Source organism: Lolium rigidum, chromosome 3, assembly GCF_022539505.1.
Source record: "Lolium rigidum isolate FL_2022 chromosome 3, APGP_CSIRO_Lrig_0.1, whole genome shotgun sequence".
Lineage (NCBI taxonomy): Eukaryota > Viridiplantae > Streptophyta > Magnoliopsida > Poales > Poaceae > Lolium > Lolium rigidum.
Window position 1 is genome coordinate 73,188,533 of NC_061510.1, and position 22,709 is coordinate 73,211,241.

A 22,709-nucleotide genomic window follows, 5' to 3' on the forward strand; every position below is an offset into this window, starting at 1 on the left:
TCCACTAAGGACTACCACGAATTGGTGAACTTTCTCTCGGTAGAATGATAGATCGGGGTCTCCTCCACCACCTCTCAAAGTATGAGCAAGATTGGTTGGGTGGATGAGGAGATCCCCTCAAATTTGAGCTCAGCAACAATGGAGGAGAGAGAGAGAGAGAGAGAGAAGAGCTAGGGCGAGCTGGAGAAGAAGGGGCCTTTATATAGGTCCCTCCAAATCCAACCGTTACCTGCTGTTTCTGCCTAAGCGGTACTACCGCTTCTGGAAGCGGTACTACCGCTCTGAGTTCGAATCCCCACTGAACTTGTCCACGTGGACACATTGCGGTACTACCACTCGCGGTACCGCTTGAGGTACCGCAATAGGGTCCAGACCTTACTGGATCCCAAGCGGTACCCGAGCGGTACCAGAGCGGCACTACCGTAACGCGTTACGGTACTTAGCGCGGTACCGTGGGCGGTACTACCGCTCTCAAGCGGTACTACCGCTCAAGGTACCGTGAAGGTACCGCATCGTGTTCTGTGGGACATTTTCGCGTGCAAACCTCAGAGCGGTATCTCGGGCGGTACCAGTAGGGGTAGCGGTACTACCGCTCCTGGTACCGGTAGTACCGCTATGGCTGAAACAGCTTTTTCCTCTTTTCCTCTCCTACCATGTTACCTCGCGACACACACACAAAACCAGAAAGCCTAAGAACTACGCTTCGGTCTTCTGATCATAATGTGTTCGGCGAGGGTACCGTGCAACTCTGCAAACCTATCAATGACAAACTTTGTGCACGGTTAGAATTGTTCGAGTGTTGTTATCAAACACACAAAACACGGGATACGGATCTTGCTCTTACAATCTCCCCCTTTTGGTGTTTGATGACAACACACGAATTTGCAATAGTTCATAGGATATTATGATAAGGTATTTGGTTTGCAAGAGTAGGCGAAGCTCCCCCTAGATGTGTGCATATTTAAAATATGCATTTGTATACAAATGCACACATCCTAGAGAGCACTCCCCCTAAATTCTACAAACCAAGCACAAGTGCTAAGAAGAACATATGACAAGATTATGTAGCACAAGTACACTATAGAGGCAAGAGCATTTGTATATAGGGGAGTTTGGGTGAATCTTTCCATACCTTTGCCTTGAGAAAACCCAAACTCATCATAATAATAAGTGCCTCCATAGGAATGATGTGGCCAATCAAAGAATAAATAATGGGGACCATTGACCATTAAGCTACGCACGATTAAGTCTTAATACAAACGGGGGGATCGGGAGATCCACAAATAGAGTAGCAAACACACATACGAATAAAGTTTCGAATAACTAGGGGAAGGATTTGATGCCAAGGCCGAAAGAACCAAAACGAAGCCACCAAGCCCTTGGCATCCCCTTGCAAATTCCCGTCCTAATAGATCAACTTCTCCCCCTTTGGCATTGAGACACCAAAAAGGGAGAAGAAGCATACTAGCGTCCCAAGGGAATCACTCGTCGTCGTCATCCTCCTCGTCATCATCATCCTCGTTGTCATCACCTTCATCCTCGACGTCCTCCTCTTCCCCATACTCGCCTTCATCATCATCATCTTCTTGGGCAAGGCCCTTCCCATGAGGTGGCTCGGGGATGGATTCTTCGGAGCTTGACCAAACGAGCTTCGACGTCCACTCACCAGGAGGAGTGATGTTGTCCTCGGAGCCCTCGGAGACCGGGAGTTGCATGTGCCTCATCATCGCCTTTTGGCGTTGGCGGATCTTCTTGTTGTCGTGATGAGCTTGATACATCCTATCTTCGAGATCCCTCTTGAAGCAAAAGGACTTCTTGAGGCGAGCGGTGAGCTTGGCGAAGAGGCCCTTTTGCTTGATGGAGTTGGGCACATAGTCGGAGTCGTCGCTATCGGCTTCGTCTTCATCCTTGTCCTTGGGAGCTCCTTTGCCAAACCTTGGAAGGTCATGGTCCTTGACAAGAGGACTCTTCTCCTTGTGAATTGTGATGTTGGGGCGGCATTGTTCCAGAAGATTTCCGCGGCCTTCTTGATCCCACTTGATACAAATGAGCCTCATGAGGTAAGGAGCGTACTGAGGGAGCTTGCGAAGGAAAGCACAATCACGCATCTCATGCCAAATGTAATCCATGATATCCAGTTGCTTGCCGCGGCCCCTCATCTCATGTGTGCGCACAAGGAGATTCACAAGGAATCCATGCACCTCATCGTGGTTGGTATGCTTGGGGTTGATGGTGCTGCGGTAGATGCGGTTCATGATGTCGTAGACAGGTAGGAGGCCCTTGGTGCTTCCACACAACATTCTCCCTCGAATGTAGAGATCGGCCATTTTCTCCTTGGCCATGGGCTTGGCTTGGAGATGAATGCGGAAGGTGTTGGAGTCGTCTTCGGGGAGCTCATAACCAAGGCCTCTAGCGAAGTCTTGCCATGAGGCCTCCATCACATGCTCCTTTGTCATCCACTTCAAGGAGCGATAGCCTCCTTCATCCTCAAGAAAGACCACGGTGGCATAGAATTGGCAAATCACCTCCCGGGAGAAATCATGAGAAAAGGTCATTATAGGAATAAGACCTTGTTCCTCACATATCTCAAGTGCTTCTCCAAAGTAGTCGAGGTCGGAGTTGAGCTTCTCCATGCTTATTGAGTATTGAGGGCAACACTTGAACTCTTTGGCCCCATAGACCTCAGTGTAGATCCTCTCTTGATTGATATGATGAAAATAAGCATTTGGGCATTGGCGAGCATTTCTTGGGAGCGAATAAGGATTGGCCCCCCGCACCTCCAAGAACTGGCCTTTCTTTACATTAAGCATTGATTTTTGAGGTCCCCTTGCCCCTGCTGCTGCTTCTCTCTGTCGTTTAGTGGTCCTTGTTGGCATAATCTCCTCTTGTTCTTCCTCTCGATGATGACAAGAGGATGGCTTGACCTTGCCACCACGGGTCTTAGGAGCTCCTGTGAATAGCAAAGGTTTGGGAGGGAATAGGGGATAAGTGCACAAGCCGAGAAATTAAGGATCAAATTGGACACTAACAAGCAACATTGGTGACTTTAGACAGAGCGGTAGTACCGCAATTTCAATCCGGTAGTGCCGCTTTGACCGGTAGTACCGCCCTAGGATGAGCGGTACTACCGCTTAAGCTCCGCACAGCCAAATCGAGATCGGGTTCATGGTAAAAAATCGATCTAGAGTCACACATTGTTGCTAGCTAGTATCCCTGCACATGAATAGCTTCCAAGAATGCTTCTCCACCACAAAACTCCAACAAACCCTAGCATATGCATCTAGGGAGTTCAACACACCCTAGAGAGAGAAATTAGGGTTCATACCGGAGGACATGGCGGAGAAGGGGTTGGGGAAGCTTCTCCACGGAGGAGATTTGGCCGGCGGCGGCTGGAAAAGGAGATCGGGGCCGATCTCCTCGAGTTCTTGAGCTTGGAGGAGCTTTTGACTTGAGGTGGAAGAGGAGATGTGGTGATTTGGGGTAAACCCGACCCCAACCGGTACCTCTTGTCAAAAGATGCAAGCGGTAGTACCGCTCCTAAAAGCGGTAGTATCGCTTACTGGTACTGGCCCGGTACTTGGAGCGGTAGTACCGTTTTGGGGATAATTGTTCAGTTTCGTCAGAGAACTGCCCCAGAGCGGTAGTACCGGCCCAAGAAGCGGTAGTACCGTCCTCCAAATTCAAAAACCTCAGATTTTTGTGTAGACTTGTGCTTTTAGACTGAGTTGGCTCAAGAGATAGATGATAGCTTAGGATTAGATTACGAAACTGTTAAGGTACTACCCAACCAAGCTTGCAAGAATCAAAGCAAGAAAAACCAAGCTTGGGTGAATCTCCCGAGAAGAAACAAAGAGAAAAGAAGAAATGACAAACAAAAACAAGAAGAGAAACGAAAGGAAAAACAAAAGGAACAAAAACTCCTCGAGGAGGAGGTTTGGTGGCCGAAGCCACCGTGTAAGAGTTTGGTAGTGTGAGGTCACGTAGAGACCTAGGACTCACGACTACAACTCATCATGAAGCTCATAGTCACTTGATTGATGAATGGCATATTCTTTTGGGTTTCTTTGTGCATCATGGGGGGAGGGATAGCTCAATAATTTAAACCGCACTCCCCCTATGTTCATGCGTGCTTTACATCTAGACAGATGGCACAAGAGTGGCATAGGTATCCACTTATGACACAATGTCCGGATGATAAGCACAAAGGTAGAGAGGCAAACCTTGACGATAATCGATAGAGAGTGAGTCCATTGTCTTGTTGGGCACATTCGGGAAGAATTGATACTTGGGATTGCTATACCGTTGAATCCCATCATATCTTGCTCTTGAGTATGTCTTGTTCTTTGCTTGAATTATGAGAGAGTCTTGACGCTTTAGCACCCCGGCGAGAATCGATCAAAAGAGTAGGTTCTTGTGAAGTTCATTGATCTTCATCATAAATTGGGTCCTCGCCTTGTCCTCATTGATGTTGATGCCGAACTTGAGGTTGTGGAAGAGGTGACCTAGCACTTGGTTGTCCAATGGAAGAGACTTGGCCTTGTGGTGTAGATGGCTCCATATAGATGGAACTTCGTCCTTCCCCGGTACACATAGAAGGTAGCTTTTGAGATTGGCGAGTGCCAACACTCATCCTTCCTATGGTAATCGGGGGAATTGCATCTCCTTTCTCACAAGAAGCACTTCTCCTTCTCCAAAGAACTATCATATCTATCGAAATGTCTCATCACACACTACCACAAACCTCACAATAGACTCATACTCCATCATTATGCTTGAGTGTCTTCTTAGGTTTGTCTCTCACTTCCGGCAACCCTATGAGGTTAGGGTAAGAGTATTGCTAGGAGCAAAAGGTGGATTCCTTCTTTGCCAATGAAGAAATCCAAGATCTTGAGAACAAACTCCGTTCCATTGTTGCTTCTTCTTGCAAGGATTATTTCATAGAACTTGTATCGAAATTGTTTGAGAAGCTTCATCATGATTCATTTCCTTCCAACACAATTCCTACAAAACACAATCTCTACACAAAGAAGCAAATTCCATTAGTCCTAGACCGTGGCCTCTTGAAGAGACTAGCTCCACAAGAGGACCACTACATGTTCATAATAGTAGGTACAAAGACCCAAGAGTGTAGAGCAATGAACAAAGAGTACATAAGTAAGAGTCTTGACAAGGTAGGACTTGATCACCACCTTGTCAAGGCTCCAATACCTTTAAGCTTGCTTGTGTCATCGTCATGAGAAGATAGATATAAGAACTTGATGACGGCAACAAATTCCTTACTTCCGGACATAAGACTTGTGGCTTCAAGATAACCACCCAATAAGCACCTCCGAAAGCAAGGCCCTTCATGGATCAAGAGTTGGAAATAGGAGCCCACTTTTCAATGGGCCCTACCTTCATATTCTTTGCTTCATTGATCCTTCCTTCTCTCTCAATCTTCTTTGGCATAATTGCCACTTATCCTTTATTGCATAAGTCCTCGTGGGCTTCAATGACTCCTTCCAAGAATTGGACTTGAATTTGGAGACTCTCAATCTCGGACCTCAAGTCATTAGCTTCATCTTCTCGGTCCACTAGAGCTTCCTCAAGAAGAGAATTCCTTCTCAAGAGTGAATGCTTGTGTCTCTCCAAAGTGGCAATGCCGTCCTGATGATTACGGCAAATGTAATCTTTGCTTGAGAGTTTGTATTCTTCTATGGCTTCACCTTGCATAAGCTTGATCACCATAAGTTTGTCCTTGCTCCTCTTAAGATAAGCAATTTCATCCTCATGGTTACAACAAGTGACCTTTTCTTTGCTCAAACGGATCCACTCCAACAAGGACTCATTTTGCCTCTCATTCACTTCGACTAGCTTGGCCTTGTGTTTCTTTAGAGTGGCAATCTCTTCTTCATGATCACAACATTGCACCTTCTCTTTACTCAAGAGATAGTATTCTTCTAAGGCCTCCTCTTGAGTTGAGATGACATCCAAGAACTTTGCATTCTGTTTCCTCAAGAAGCATACTTCGTCAAGGAGCTTGTCACAACATGAATTAGGACCTTCATATTCTTTCTTCTTGGCAAAGGTTGCAACATCCTCAATTGACCATTCATGATTTTCTTCAAGATAATCCTTCATTGTCTTGAGCTTGTCCAACTAACCAAGAGCATAATCTCGATCCTTGAGTTGGGAGATGAGAGAGTTGTTGTAGTCTTCAAGAATAAGAGCACTAGTTTCAAGAGTCATACGCATGCACACTTCTTCCTCATAAGCTTGGGTGAGAGAGATAAGCTCCAATTCCTTCTTCTTTTCAAGTCCTTCATTTTCCACCATATGGTCTTCTTCTCCAAGCATGTTAGTTCTAGGCTTCTCGGTGGAGGAAATCTTGGTGACGTGGTTGTTGGGGAGTAGCTTGGAGAGCCGTTTGGGAAGGGGTCTAAACTTGCTCTTACGAATGAGGTATCCACCATATAAGTCCCTTGGCTTGTAGAGACAATCCGCAACGAAGTGACTTTTGTCGCGACAATTGAAGCAAGAGTTCCTTGATTTCGAGTTTGGTTTCTTGTTTCCACTCCAAGGAAGTAGAGCATTGTAGAACTTTTTCTCGATCCAACGGTCATCCACAAAAGTCGCTCCAAGGTCTTGCATTTGGATGGCGAAAGTAATAAGGCGTCGGTACATATCTTCGGGCGATTCTCCCTCTATCATGACAAATTCGTTGGCCATTGCTTCACTAGAATGAGAGCATTGGATACTCCCATTTCCAAGGAAGAGCTTGTCAAGATTGTTCCAAGCTTCCTTGGCGGTCTTGAGCGAGTGGATATAAGCGCGGTCCTTGGGAGGAATGGCCAAGTGAATCATGTCGATGGCGATGGCGTTGAGTTGGTGGTCCACCACTTCCCTTCTTGTCAAGTTCATTGGGTCTTGTGGTGAATATCCTTCTTCAATGATTCACCAAAGCTCGGTAGAGGTGCTGCGCATAAAAGAACGCATTAAGAGTTTCCAATCACCAAAGCTATTAGATTTGGTGGACCATGAGTCGAGATGCAAGGCATGGGCATTGGAACATCTAAGTCATAATCACTTGATGGAGATGCATCCTTCCCCTTTGATGAGGTGTCAACATCCTCAAGATCCTTTTCCCGATGTGAATTTGTTGATTGCTCAACAATCTCAACACAAGGAAAAGTGTCGACTTGTGATGGGGAAACATTGACACCTCTATTGGTATCTATGATGGGGTTAGATTTTGGAGTAATCAACTCCATCATCATAGCCTTCAATTGGGATACGATGGATGACTCCAATTTCTTGAGGTCATGCAAAGTAGCTGGAGTATTATCGGCACTTGATGATGGAGATGATTGCTCACGGAGAAGGGCTCCATTCACAACCACCTCTTGTTCGGCCATTTCTTAGGCGGTAAAGCCCGAGCAAGAAAACCTCGCTCTGATACCACTTGAAGGGATCGTAGCGAACAAGAGGGGGGTGAATGGCGCTACGGCAAGTTTTAACCTTTTTCAATTTTAGCGCAACGGAAGGTAAAGGTGACAACTTTAGCAATAGCGGTGTTCCTACAATGATGCTAGGACATGTGCAACAAGTAAAGGAATCAACAAGATAGTAAGAGTAAGGAGCGAGACAACCGGAGGGCGCGGAGGCGAGGCGAGATTTGTTTACCGCAGTTCCTTCCACAACAGGAAGTACGTCTGCGTTGAGGAGGTGCTAGTCTCACACAAGAGACTAGACGGCCACACCACGAAGGAAGGCCTCACCTTCTTCCTCGAGAGAGCTCCAAGGAGGTGCTCTCCCTCTTCCACTAAGGCACCGGTCGAGGCGGTGATTCCTACACAAGGTTGGGGCGAGCTCCACACACACAAGGATGCTCCCAACACCCTATGGAGCTAGTACATCACCAAGCTAGGCTCTATAGCTGCACATCTCCAATGCTCCACCATAGGAACCCATCTCCAATGCTCCACCAAAGGAACCCTTCCAATACTCCACCAAGAAGCTCTTCCAGTGCTCCACCAAGAAGCTCTTCCAGTGCTCCACCAAGAAGCTCTTCCAGTGCTCCACCAAGAAGCTTTTCCAGTGCTCCACCAAGAAGCTCTTCCACCAAGGAACCCTAACACCAAGATCCACTAAGGACTACCACGAATTGGTGAACTTTATCTCGGTAGAATGATAGATCGGGGTCTCCTCCACCACCTCTCAAAGTATGAGCAAGATTGGTTGGGTGGATGAGGAGATCCCCTCAAATTTGAGCTCAGCAACAATGGAGGAGAGAGAGAGAGAGAGAAGAGCTAGGGCGAGCTGGAGAAGAAGGGGCCTTTATATAGGTCCCTCCAAATCCAACCGTTACCTGATGTTTCTGCCTAAGCGGTACTACCGCTTCTGGAAGCGGTACTACCGCTCTGAGTTCGAATCCCCACTGAACTTGTCCACGTGGACACATTGCGGTACTACCGCTCGCGGTACCGCTTGAGGTACCGCAATAGGGTCCAGACCTTACTGGATCCCAAGCGGTACCCGAGCGGTACCAGAGCGGCACTACCGTAACGCGTTACGGTACTTAGCGCGGTACCGTGGGTGGTACTACCGCTCAAGGTACCGTGAAGGTACCGCATCGTGTTCTGTGGGACATTTTCGCGTGCAAACCTCAGAGCGGTATCTCGGGCGGTACCAGTAGGGGTAGCGGTACTACCGCTCCTGGTACCGGTAGTACCGCTATGGCTGAAACATCTTTTTCCTCTTTTCCTCTCCTACCATGTTACCTCGCGACACACACACAAAACCAGAAAGCCTAAGAACTACGCTTCGTTCTTCTGATCATAATGTGTTCGGCGAGGGTACCGTGCAACCTGCAAACCTATCAATGACAAACTTTGTGCACGGTTAGAATTGTTCGAGTGTTGTTATCAAACACACAAAACACGGGATACGGATCTTGCTCTTACAACGTCGTCGTTGAGTAAGTCCCAGTGCTTCTTCGCCGTTGATAAGGACATCCCTACCTCACTACTACCTCTGTCATTGCAAGTTGAAGATGATCCTGCTGTGAAGCTCAAGTCCAATGAAGTTATGATTGGACCAATGACACGAGCTCGTGCGAAGCTACTTAAACAACAGGTGAACTTGTTCCTAAATGATACTTTGATCGATGAGAGCTTTATACTGCCTAAGCCCTATTATTTTATGTATGATCAGGTATGAGGAGGGAGCAAGCATCGCACGAGGAGGAGAGAAGCAGCTGGACCAGAAGATGAACATGAAGCTGGACATGGAGCTGGACGTGAAGACATCCCATGAACGCGCGAGGGGGGAGCGGGAGGCATGCGCGAGAGGAGGAGAAGTTCCAGCCGGCGCCAGACCCGGTCGACCGGCCGTACCGCCGGGCCACCCGGTCCCAGGGCCGGTCCGACCGGCCCCCGCGCTGGATCCATCCGGTTTCAACCGAATTTTTGGCTTGTGCCAACCGGGCACTATCCAGTAAGCCTGGGAGGTCCGCCCGGTTGCCACCCGGCGCCACACCCGTTCCAGACCGAACCGGCCGGTCCCAGGCCCGGTCAACCGGATTCCAGACCGGCCGTGTCCGAGTCTGTCTCGACCAGATCTGTTCTGGATCGGTTATTTTTGTACTTTTTCGACCTGAGGTCATCCTGGATGCCTATATAAGTCCATAGGACGCCCCCAAAGTTGCTTTAGACCACGTTTAAGATAAACCCTAGTTCTTAGTTGTTTGCTCTAGCAAAACTATTGAATCCCTACACCATATTGCTTGATATTGTGTAGATCTGAAAGTCTTGTGTGATCTGCTGTTCCATTGGGAATTAGAAGGTTGCAACTTACCGCTTCGTGGTCAGCGGCTATGTGCGCAAGTGTGTGGAGTTGCGAATATCTTGCAGGGTTGAGAGCTGTTGCATTGGCGACAGGGACCAATCGAGAGATCTCGTTGCGTCAGACAAGTTATCATCCACTACATCGTCGTGTTCCTCCGCTGCTATCACCCCGTGATCATCATCACCACCGCTGCTTACTGAGAAGATCGAGCCACCCCTTATCAGCCGTCTCCATGTAATTCCGGAGCCCGTTGAGCTCCTTCTGTTGCTTCTGGATGGTTTCGCTATCAATTTTTCTTTTCAATTCAAACTCACCCTCTTTCCGGATGAGTTCCAAGTTCTTCTCCGCCAAATGCTTCTCTGCTTGATCTTTTTTCTTTTCCGCCTTTGCGAGCTTCGCATCTAGGTCTTTGTAAGAGGAGCGGAGGGTCTTGAGCTCGGTAGATGCTGTAGCGAGGGAAGATGATGCACCTATCCAAAGATAAGTCAAAATCTACTTGGAATTCGGAACATGGATTATTGGCAAGTAAGACGGAAACCAACCTTGGGCGTCCACCAGCTGCCTCTTCAGATCCGCGTTTTCCTGCTTAAAAGTTTGAAATTTTTCCGCCTGACTCAGGGTAACGCGGCGCTGCAGGGCAATGTTTTTATGTAGCTCATAGTGCAGTGCCTACTGTTCCTGTAAATAGAGACAGAGCAGGAGTAAATTCCGGTTATTCTACAAGTGGATCCTTTAGAAGCATTATTGCTTGGAACTTTTCCGCCATAATGCTTGGGGGCTACTACGACACTTTAAAATCTTCTTCAGTTTGAGTTTTTTTCTAAGTATTTAGGTGCTAACTAGTGACTAGTTTCCGCCTATATATTTGGGGGCTACTGGGAAGTACCTTGTGCTTGCAGAGGAGCTTGTCGAAGAACTAGCCGACCTCCTTCTTGAAATTCTGAATCTCCGACGACTCGGCATCAGGCTTTCCCCAGGCATTGTTCATCATGGCGTGAAGCAGATCTTGTTCAAGATCCCACTTTTCCGCCTCAGAAAGCTTGTTAAAAAACTTTGTTGCATACGCCTTGGGGGTCGAGGTAAGGTCAGTCGGATCTCCGAAGTTCTTCGGAAAAACGACGATGTCATTACCCGCAACTTCAGCTTTCCCCGAAGAGTTTACTTCCGCCTCCTCTTGACCCTGTACTTCAGCTTCTTCAGGGGCAGGTTTCTTTACCCCGGAGCTTTCTCCGCCCAGCTTTTCGCTACTAACCGGAATTATCTCCACTGGAGTTTTGGTAGCAGGAGAGGGAGATCGCTCAGCTTGAGGTGGAGACGGCTGGGGAGTTGCGTGAGAAGTGCTTGGTGGAGCTGGTGTTGGAGGGCCGACGGCCGGAGACTTTTCCATATATTTTGTAATAGGTTCCTGGACGTTGGTCCGCGTGGTGGTGGTGGTCGGATTCCTACAAACAGGCGAAGGAAATGAATAAGTAACAAGTTCTATCAAAGCAAAGATGCACTGTACTCGGAGACTTACGTGGCGCAGGGGATGATTGGGTGCGAACGTTTTCCTGCTGTTGTCAGCAGCTTAATGCGCTCACGCTCCGCCTTCGTGGAATCTAGTGGAGGTGGCTTCTGTTGCGGTCAGAAACCCACCGGCGAGCAGCGACGGGCAACACAATAGAGCCGGGAGGCTCCCAGGACTGCGGCTGGCCCTGGTCCCTCCGAGCGACGGCCCGCAAAGACTCGGCACGCACGTCCGATGCTGGTGCAAGGGTGTGCCACCTGACCTATACCTGGTCAGGAAGGTGATGGATGTGGCTCGCTTAGTTTCCTGCATGGCATACACGTAAACATAAAATACGAGCCTCGATCGGCTCTCAGGTTGTCCTGTGAATCGGCTCAAAGAGCCGATCCACCCATAATCCGTACGAGGTGTACGAATATATGGTGGTCCTGCTTGATCAAGATAAAGCTAAAACGACCTACTACGATTTAGGGTTTTCACCACATAATCGGAACATCCTACTCGTGATTGAGCCTGGCGGCTACGCACGGTGATCGTAAACCGACCCTAGACAAGGCCTAAAAACCAACACGAGGTTGATCCCCGGAACATCCTGTCTAGGGCTAGCAAACTACACCCTACGCGCCACTGGATCCTTCAACCCGTTTGTAAGGCCTAACTATGCGAGATATTAAACTAATCCTTGGAGAACAAGGAGCAATCATAACGGATCGGATCTACTAAATAAAGATCAAGCGGGGTGCCGCCCTTACACCTAAGATAGGTGTAAGGGCGGCTAGGCATCTCGGGGTTGCACGACGACGGCATATGATACGATGAACAATGCTAACCCTAACACGTCTAAGATAACTACGTTGCTCGCCATCAAAAAGGCTTCGATACGAGCAACGCATGAACATCGAATAAACTTATGCTTGCCTAGATCGCAAGATGCGATCTAGGCAGCATGATGCTTACCCGGAAGAAACCCTCGAGACAAGGGAGTTGGCGATGCGCCTAGATTGGTTTGTGGTGAACGTGATTGTTGTTTATTTCATAAACCCTAGATACATATTTATAGTCCATAGACTTTCTAACGTGGGAATAATCCCAACCGTGCACGAGCCAAACTCTAACTAACCGATACATATCCTACTATATTACAGATACACGGGCGAACTAGCCCAAACTTTGCATATAAGGCCGATTCATGTATTCCTTCCATGTATATTCTTCAAGCCCATCTTGATCGCGGCCCACCTCTGACTCGGTCAAATTCTGGTGATAACACATACCCCCCTGGTTTTGGAATTGATAATTCCAAAATCACTCTGCTTTTTCTTCGTCGGGCCATGTCGTGGCAGAACCGTCGCAGTATCCTTCATCATGATGCCTTGCCTTCAAGAGAGCCCTTAAATTCCTCCCACCAGCTCCAGTGATCCTCTTCTGCGTGAACTCCCATTTTTGAAGAAGTTGCGACGAAGGACCAGCCGATGACACCCCAATCGGCTTCTAAAACAGAGCATCTACCAGGTCAGCTGCCCCCCGAGCCTTAGTCAAGGCGAGAATAGCGGTGAGGATGCACAGATCAGACAAAGGGCTTTGAACTCAGGTAATTCTGAGACAGCCATCATGCCGAGCCAGCCAAACTTGCCCCCATCGATCGCCTCTTCCTCCGTTGAAAGCCGATATTGTAGACGAAACACCAACGGCTTAATAAGCAAAAGGCTGCCTTGCACGCCAAAACTGACGTTTCTGACAGTACTGCTGAACTGGCGTAAAGGGTTGGAAGTTCTCGAAGAGAAAGTTCGGGCACCACAATCGGCTTATTGCAGCTGAGGCAACTCTCATTGTGTACTCCCTCAAGGAAGCAGAAGGCCCCGAAGCTGAACTGAAGACCGACTTGCACGGACACGCAGCTGGTAGATCCTGTGTAATTTGCACTAGAGTCGATGGCCGTGCATTGGCTTTGTTCCTTAGTTCTAAAGTCGATGTCCGTGCATCGGCTGTACATCATGAGAATTTTTTTTTACTGGCCGATTTTCTATCGGCCCCCAATATTTCACTGCACATGTATCGCACATGTTCATCGATTAGGTGCCCCCGAGCCGAATCGCCGGTAGCTGCGGATATCGGCTCCGTGGTTAGCCAAGGTACTTGTATTTGGACGTCGGCTCCGTTAGGACCAATGTTGACTTCTTCTAGCTCATCGGCCAGACGTAAAACCGCTGCCCATTAGATCGACGTTGAACACGGGCGGAACGTATGGTGAGGATAATTTTGGCCGATTGCTGGAATCGGCCTCCATGTTGATTGAATCGCTCAATGAAGGTTTTGCAACGTTCGTTCATAGATCTTTGGGGCCGATCCCAAGGATCGGCCTCGCCACATTTGCTCATAGGTTTGTTCTTGCTATACGGTCAGGCCGGTGGATAAGACCAGCCTAACCCCGTCCTTCGTGACGTCGATGCGCTCGCAGTCGTCCAAATTGATGTCTGGGAGTGGCTCTTGGCCTGTTGTCTCCCAAACGTTCATGTCAGCCGTTGAAATCTCGGCTGAGTCATCTGCACGGACGACCTCTACTTCATCTCCATCCCACTGTATTACGCATTGGTGCATCGTGCATGGAATGCAACAGTTGGCGTGGATCCAATCTCTTCCTAGCAGGACAGCATAGGTGCTCGTGCTATCGACAATAAAGAACGTCGTAGGGATGGTTTTCCTTCCTACGGTCAGATCCACGTTCAGAACACCTTGTGCGTCAGACGCTTGGCCGTTGAAATTGCTCAATGTCACGTTGGTCTTGTTCAGATCCGAGCTAGAGCGTCCCAACCGACGTAGCATGGAGTATGGCATAATGTTGACTGCCGCTCCGGTGTCCACCAGCATCTTGTTGACAGGCTGCCCATCGATATAACCTTGCAAGTATAGGGCCTTCAGATGTCTGTAGCTTCTTTCTCGTGGCTTCTCAAAGATAATTGGCCGTGGGCCGCAGTCAAGTTGTGCCACAGGTGCTTCGTCTAAACCTGGAGCACTAAACTCCGTCGGAAGGATGAACACCATGTTTGTGCCAGCCGAGGTTTCATCATCGGCTTTCTTTTGTCTGGGGCGCCACACTTTCCTTTGTGGCCGACCTTCTTCGTCCAGGGTTCGCTGAATTTTAGCGGCCAGATCAGGCCGCGCCTTCCTCAACGTGTGCAGGTATAACCTTTCGGCTTCCTCCAGACCACGTAGTCGCTGAACCCTACGCTTTTGGGAACGGTTGAGTCCATCAGGGCACCACCTTGGCCGGTGGTACTTATCTTCTTCTTCTTCATCGTCTTCCAATTCCTCGAGGTCTTCCACCCGAAAGGACTCAGTGTGCTTGTTCCGAGGCGGGAGAGGCCCTAGACGTTTGAACATGGACACGTTAGCTGCATCCTTCCTCTTCTGTCTACATTCTGGGCAGTTGCCGATTGTAGGCAATCGGCTCATTCCTGAATCCCGGCGGTGTCTGAAGAAGGGACAGTCCCAGTGCCTATCCTCGTCGTCTTGCTCTCTTGACTTTTCCTTGGCATGGCGCTCATATCTCTCCTCATCGCGATCATGCCGACGATGTCTCCTGGTGTCCCCAGCCAGACGATCTCTTTCACCATCGTCGTTGGGTCGTCGGCGTTGGTCATATTGACCCACATACTTGTTGAGGAGGTGATCAGAGAGAGGTCGCTGATATCTCACATTCCTCACTTCTCCCTCTGTGATGTAGCGCTTGCCATCGTGACGGAGCCGATCATGTGAAACGGCTTCCTCTGTGTCCTTGCTACGAGAGCAGCTGCCCTCGTCTCCGTCCTTACCAGAGAGGTGTCCAGGTCCTACCATGTTGATATTGAACGAGAATCCTGGCTGGCACCCTCCAGGGTAAGTGCACTCCACCATGTTAACGGCGGGGAAAGGTTGTGTGTCGACTTTCATGGCGTACTGGCTGAAAATTACACGCCCTTGTTCTATCGCCATTTGGACTTGCTTTGCCGCCACACCTGCAGTCGTTGGTGGCATGGGTGAACGTGTTATGCCATTTGCAGTATGGCTTTCCATTCAGCTCCTGCGCCGTGGGGATCTTGTGGCCTTCGGGTACCTTTAGCTGCTTCTCCTTAAGTAAGAGGTCAAAAATCTTCTCAGCTTTGGTAACGTCGAAGTCAAACCCTCTGGGAGGACCTTGTGGCTTAACCCACTTGCAGGACACGGGGCTTGCCCCCGAGTCCATTCAGCCCTTGCTACCTCTTGATCTCCCGCGAGCCTTCGTCTTCATACGCCTCAACCGGGACCACCGCACGCTTGAATTTATCCCGGTATACATGCGGGTGGCGCTGTTCCTATGCGACGGCTTACGCACCATGTGCGCCAGTGAAGGGTAGTCTGCTTGGGAGGCCACGTCCTTGATCGGTGATGCGAGACCCACCACCGCCAATTCGACTGCTTCTTTTTCAGTCACACGAGCCGAATAGCATCGGTTCCTAACGGTCCTGAAGCGCTGGACGTATTCTGACACTGTTTCTCCGCGCTTTTGACGTACTTGTGCTAAATCGGCAATGCCAGCCTCGGAAGCCTTTGAGTGATACTGCATGTGGAACTGCTCTTCCAACTGCTTCCAAGTCCGGATTGAGTCTGGTGGCAGCGATGTGTACCACCCGAAAGCCGATCCTGTGAGGGACTGTGCGAAGAACCTCACACGCAGCTCATCCGATGCTTGAGATCGTGCCCGAGCTGTGCCAAATATCGGCTCACATGTTCGATGGAGCTGGAACCATCTGATCCATTAAACTTGGAGAAATCAGGGAGCCGATATTTGGGTGGTAGCGGGATCACCTCGTACTCGTTGGGCTACGGCTTGGAATAGCCGATTGTCCTCCTTTTCGGCATCATGCCGAGCCGGTCTCTCGGGATGGTGCGATCGATCGCGGTCTTGGCTGCGGGAGTCGAACTACGAAGATTCGCCGGAGTGGCATACTTAGCCAGCCATGCTTGCTTTTCCAGCTCCGAGCCAAGCTGCAAGAGCTGAGCTGCGGAGGTTTGTCGGAGTGGCATACTTAGCTAGCCACGTCCGCTTCTCAAGATCTGTTCCCGAAGTTCCTCCTGTTGTTCCGAAGTCCCCGTTCGTTGCGGTCCGGTTTGTGAGTGCCCGATTCTTGCGGTCCGGCACGTATGTGCACGTGTATCCGTGAGGGATCTCCTTAGGCGCCTCATGCAAGAACTGGTAGTCACTAGGGTCACCACCGATCTTGTAGACGACGTATGCCGGTGAGTTCGGCACTTCTGGTGCTGCCAACGCGAATGGCAGCGGTGGACGGGACTGGAGTGGCATTTCTCCTTGGTAAGTCCCGAGAGCTGGTCCTGACGGAGAGTACTGATGCCTCATAATTTCCTGGATCACCCGAAGGGCGATACGCTCCAAAGTGTTCACCAGGCTCTCAGAATGGCGGTGCAGCGAGTGAGCTACCATGAAGTTAATCTCCTGACGCGGGGACACTGGTGCGTTCTTCGACGGGGCGGACAGGTCCACTCCATCGAGCGCGCCTTCGAGGTGAGAACCCTTTCCACCCGACGCCATGTGAGCGGGTTACGTGAAAAGAGCCGATGAGGTCGGCTTCGAGGATTGCTTTGACCTCGTCATACTTCTTCTTGAGCTCCTCGGTCGGATCCTCGTACGTGGTCGGGGTGCCTTCCGCCATCTCGGATGTAGATGGCGATGCGGTTGATGTCGAAGATGGTCCCACCGGGCGTGCCGAAATGTGTTGCGGTCGGAAACCCACCGGCGAGCAGCGACGGGCAACACGATAGAGTCGGGAGGCTCCCGGGACTGCGGCTGGCCCTGGTCCCTCCGAGCGACGGCCCGCAAAGACTCGGCACGCACGTCCGATGCTTGGTGCAAGGGCGTGCCACCTGACCTATACCTGGTCAGGAAGGTGATGGATGTGTCTCGCTTAGTTTCCTGCATGGCATACACGTAAACATAAAATACGAGCCTCGATCGGCTCTCAGGTTGTCCTGTGAATCGGCTCAAAGAGCCGATCCACCCATGATCCGTACGAGGTGTACGAATATATGGTGGTCCTGCTTGATCAAGATAAAGCTAAAACGACCTACTACGATTTAGGGTTTTCACCACATAATCGGAACATCCTACTCGTGATTGAGCCTGGCGGCTACGCACGGTGATCGTAAACCAACCCTAGACAAGGCCTAAAAACCAACACGAGGTTTATCCCCGGAACATCCTGTCTAGGGCTAGCAAACTACACCCTACGCGCCACTGGATCCTTCAACCCGTTTGTAAGGCCTAACTATGCGAGATATTAAACTAATCCTTGGAGAACAAGGAGCAATCATAACGGATCGGATCTACTAAATAAAGATCAAGCGGGGTGCCGCCCTTACACCTAAGATAGGTGTAAGGGCGGCTAGACGTCTCGGGGTTGCACGACGACGACGCATATGATACGATGAACAATGCTAACCCTAACATGTCTAAGATAACTACGTTGCTCGCCATCAAAAAGGCTTCGATACGAGCAACGCATGAACAGCGAATAAACTTATACTGCCTAGATCGCAAGATGCGATCTAGGCAGCATGATGCTTACCCGGAAGAAACCCTCGAGACAAGGGAGTTGGCGATGCGCCTAGATTGGTTTGTGGTGAACGTGATTGTTGTTTATTTCATAAACCCTAGATACATATTTATAGTCCGTAGACTTTCTAACGTGGGAATAATCCCAACCGTGCACGAGCCAAACTCTAACTAACTGATACATATCCTACTATATTACAGATACACGGGCGAACTAGCCCAAACTTTGCATATAAGGCCGATTCATGTATTCCTTCCATGTATATTCTTCAAGCCCATCTTGATCACGGCCCACCTCTGACTCGGTCAAATTCTGGTGATAACAGCTTCACAACCTTGGCCTTCTTGGCGGAGGCCTCGCTGCTAGCTCCGACTTCGGAGCCGGAAGCTTTGGCGCGGGGACGCTTAGTAGGTCGAGGGGCAGCCTTTCGGGGTACTTGCTCCTCTTCCTCGTCGACGTCCTCCGGATCCTCCTCCACCGCTTCGCCGCTGACAGGGACTCGGAGTATGTTGCGGAAATCTTCCTCCGCCAAAGTATCGAGCTGGAAAAGAAATTGAGAAAAAGTTAGAACACATCGAAAATATGAGAAGTTGAGAATGCCAAAGGTACTAGCGCTTACCGGAGGACACTGGTCGTTTGTCTTGATATCTTTTATTATCTCCGGGACCGGTTGGCCCCGGCCAATCTTCACAAGTGTTTTGATTCTCCTCTTGAGAGAATCCGCAGGAAGGTCGTGGCGGGTTACTCGGAGAAGGTCATCCGCCCCGGTGTATGCGCAGATCAAGCGCGCATTGTACCGCAGCGGCTGGATCCGCCGAGAAAACCAGCTTAAGGTGAGTTGAGTTCCGGTTAGCCCGTCATGCACTAACCAAGAGATCCTTCGCGTAGCTTTTTCCAATATCGGAAATTGGGCAAGCGTGGGGACGAAGCTCCAGCTGTCACGTTCTTCCGGAGGCTTGTTGATGAATTTGGGCAGCCCATCATGGACACCCGGAACTGCGATATTCTTCACGTAGAACCATCCGGCGTTCCAGTACCGGACGGACTCGTGGGAGTCATGAGGTGGATACATACGACCAGATCGGAGCATGAAGGTCATGCTCCCGCAGTTCACCATGGCCTTGTCCTTCATCTCTTTCTTCACCCGGAAAAAATTGCCATAGTCGGACGTCTGGGCGAATTCTGAGGTGCCCTTCGCGAAGCGTTACGAAGTTCGAGAGGAGGAGATATGAGTTCGGACAGATATTGTGAGGTTGAAGTCTGTAAGTGGAAAGGATGGAGAGGAAGAATTCCGAACATGGGAGTGATAGACCGCGCTCAACCCAGGCTTTGGTCAGGACTCTTTCGTCCGTGTCTGGCTTGGGGACGTCGGAGTCACGCATGAAACTCCAATGCGAGGAAATAATGCCCTCATTTTGTAGGTCCCTTAGTTCCGCATCCTTGGTTTCGCATGGGCCACCACTGTCCCTTCTCGCCTTCTCGAATCCGGGCCTTGGAAGCCTTCTTCACTTCCGCCTCCTGCACCTTAGGAGCCATCCTAGCTTGTCCCTCAAGTTCTTCTTGGATTTGTTTGAGGGTGGGGATCCGGCCTAGTGCAGTCTTTGGAAGAGGCGAAAAATGGTTGAGCTAATTTGATGTCGGAAACATATGGTGGCAAGAATGCTAGGGGCTCCGGGCAGCTTGGGTCTAATGAGCTGGGTTCCAGACTATTCGGAGAACTACCAGTGCATTTGGGCGAACTAGGTAACATGCTTCCGGCTGCACCCATGCAAACTATTTTGAGTAGTCGGAATCTACACTAAGCTACTTCTTATTCTACAAGATCGGCACACTTACCTTTAATGGCGCGGTGGTTCTTCGGAACGCCGGCAAGGATGGGGTTGCCGGACTTGAAGCGCTGAGCTTCCGATGACTACGGATCGGCGGCGGAGACGTTTTCCCAATCAACCGTGGGAATCTCAGGTCGAGGAAGACCTTGGAGTGGCGGCGGGCGAAGCTCTCCGTGCGGAAGATCGCCGGAGATCAGATCTGGCGGGCGGCGCTGCGGGAGGAAGAAGACGAAGTGGGGATTGCGGTGAAAGAATGGGAAAGTTACCGCGCGCGGGGGTATTTATAGACCTCACGCGGAGATTCGTGATTCGGATCCAACGGTGGAAACGTAACGGTCACACCGTTGGATGGCTGACACGTGTCTTAGGTCAAAAACGGTAAAATAACGTGGAGGTAACTTAACTGTGTGCTTCCGAAATTTCCGGTTAAATATTTATATCTCCGAAAATTTAGCGCGGGAAAAGAGGAATTTGTGCGCGGGATAAGTGGAAAATCTGCTACATTGCCGTTACTGAAGAACAGATGATTTCCGAGAAGACGATGTCGGAAACAAGTAAAGTTTGGAAGCTCTTCAAGATTCTCTTCGGATCTGAGTTAAATGAAGTCGGAAGAATGATGAATCTCGGAGAACTTCGGGGGCTACTGTTGTGGGTATACTTTATGGGTATATCAACGACATGGCCTCAATCCGGCAAGCCCGGGTGGCCCACAGATGGTGATGTGGCATGTGGCCCATCGGGCGGCCCAGCTGTAGATCTTGAAGGATGAAGTCCAGCCCAGGAGCGAGGAGTCGGATCTCAACCGACCTACGAAGGAGGCCGGATCCGTTAAGGCCCATAAGGTATCCGGATCCTGCATGACATAGATGGAAGGCGGATCCTTGACATACACGACAAGACATTGTACCGTAGTTAGGCAACTTGTATTCCGGCTAGGACTCTCCGTGTAAACCCTAGATCCGTGCGTCTTTATAAGCCGGATCCCGGGAGCCCTAGAGGCACAACCACAACTCATTGTAGCAACGCGAAAGCGCCCATATAATTCCAGACAAGCAGCAGTAGGCCCTGTCTTCGAGCGGGTGTTCCGAAGCTGGGTAAATCGCGTACCACCGTCCCGAGGACTCTCCGCCCTATGGCCCCTACTTTTTCTCCCCCTCGTGAGGATCCCTCCTCCAGGGTACCGTCGAATAGGCAACGATAGTGCCAGTGCCGCATAAGTCACGGGAAGGGCCTGAGCTGCACCGGGAGATCCAGCTAGGTTGGGCACTCCTGCCACCCGATCTGCTTCAAGAACACACATTGCCATGAACTTGCCAATATGGGACACGTTCGGGCAGTGGGAATGGGATCCGCGTCACCACACTGCCTTCATGGGCGATGACAAGTCCTCCGTGGACGAGGAGGAGGCGGTCGCGGATGAGAAGCAAGAGCTGCTGGTGGACGGCTTTGACATCCTGAGCAAGGAGCTATGAGACGACACCCTCGACGACCTCGGGCTACTAACATACGAGAGGGAGATGTTGGTGATCGCGAAGAAGGAGGACGAGCTCCCTGTCCAACCGCTCGGGCAAGACGACGACGAAGCCCTGGGGATGGGCATCACCGCGTAGGAGATGGAGGCTCTGGCCGTGCAGCTGCCAGAGTCCCCGCTCGCGTTGGGACGATCATCTATGCCGTCGGTGACTCTACCACGCGAGACGTCGCCATGGGCGACATGATCCCCGCCTGCATCGATGGCTCCTGCATCGAGGACTCCTGCGCTAGCGCCAACGCCCCAGCACCAGCTTCGGCGCCGCTGGTTCCTTGGCCGTTTCCGTGGGATCCGTCAACGTTGGTCAACTTAGTCATCGCCAACGACGAGTAGGCAGTGCGGCAGGCGCAAACCCTAGCTAGGGTTTTATCAGTTTTTTTTATTTTAATGTCCTTTTTTATGTTTTTGCCATGTGCAAATTAATTATTTATAAATGAAATCTTAATCTAAAAAATGCTTCTGCTCGCTAGGTTTATGCCGGCCCAAATAGGACCAAGGGGCGGGCAAACCCACATTTGTGTGGTCCTACGTGCAGTTGTGAATTTTGGGTCACCAGTTTTGGGTAAGCTCGAAAAGCTGAATTTTTTTTCTGCCTTACCCATATCTTGTATATCCTTTTCTTTTTTTGCGGGGAAGTGAAGACTTATATTAAAGCACAGCTCCCTTGACCAAACCCGTTTTGCTTAGGAAAACATAAAACAGAGGCCGGGTTACACGTAACCCTTTATTTACAAACACTTAGAATTCATATTTTAAAATTTCAAAAACCTGAATCAAAACTTTACGTGTAGCTCAGCCTCCAAAATGCCACATTCATTTTGCTTATACCTATATAAAGTGTAAGGTATTCGAAAAGGAATGCTCTAATTATGCCAGGGCGGCAGTGGGCAGCCGACAGGGCTGGCCGAGCTGCTCACGCTGACCAGTTTCTCCGCTCCTTGAAAATCTTGTTGCTACAAGCCTACAACTCAGGTGCTTGATTCGTCACTTCCTACCCCTCCCTATTACGATACTATACTTAGAATAATTGTGTCGGTTACAATTGAGATGTGGGGTTTCTCCAAAACATTTCAAGAGAAAAGTATGCGTTTTATTAATTGGCAACTGTTGGCGAGGCAACCGAATTGAAGCCAGCTAGCATCGAGTACGCCAGCTGGTTTGACATGCGACAGTAGACTACCCGCGTGTTCTGTTCAACAATTCCTCGAGCTGTCGGCTGGCCGGCGTATAGTACCAGTAGAGTACAACTGCAATTCGAGCCGCCCGTGATCAGTGTTGACACTCAGGATTAGTTGAGACTCCAAATTAATCCTACCTGCTGATCGTTCAGAAATTCGATGCCACCTAATTCGTTGCATCACATGATTACTCTGCAAAGAAAATAGAAACCTAAACTTGATTGTTGCACTACATTTTGGGCTAAACTTGAT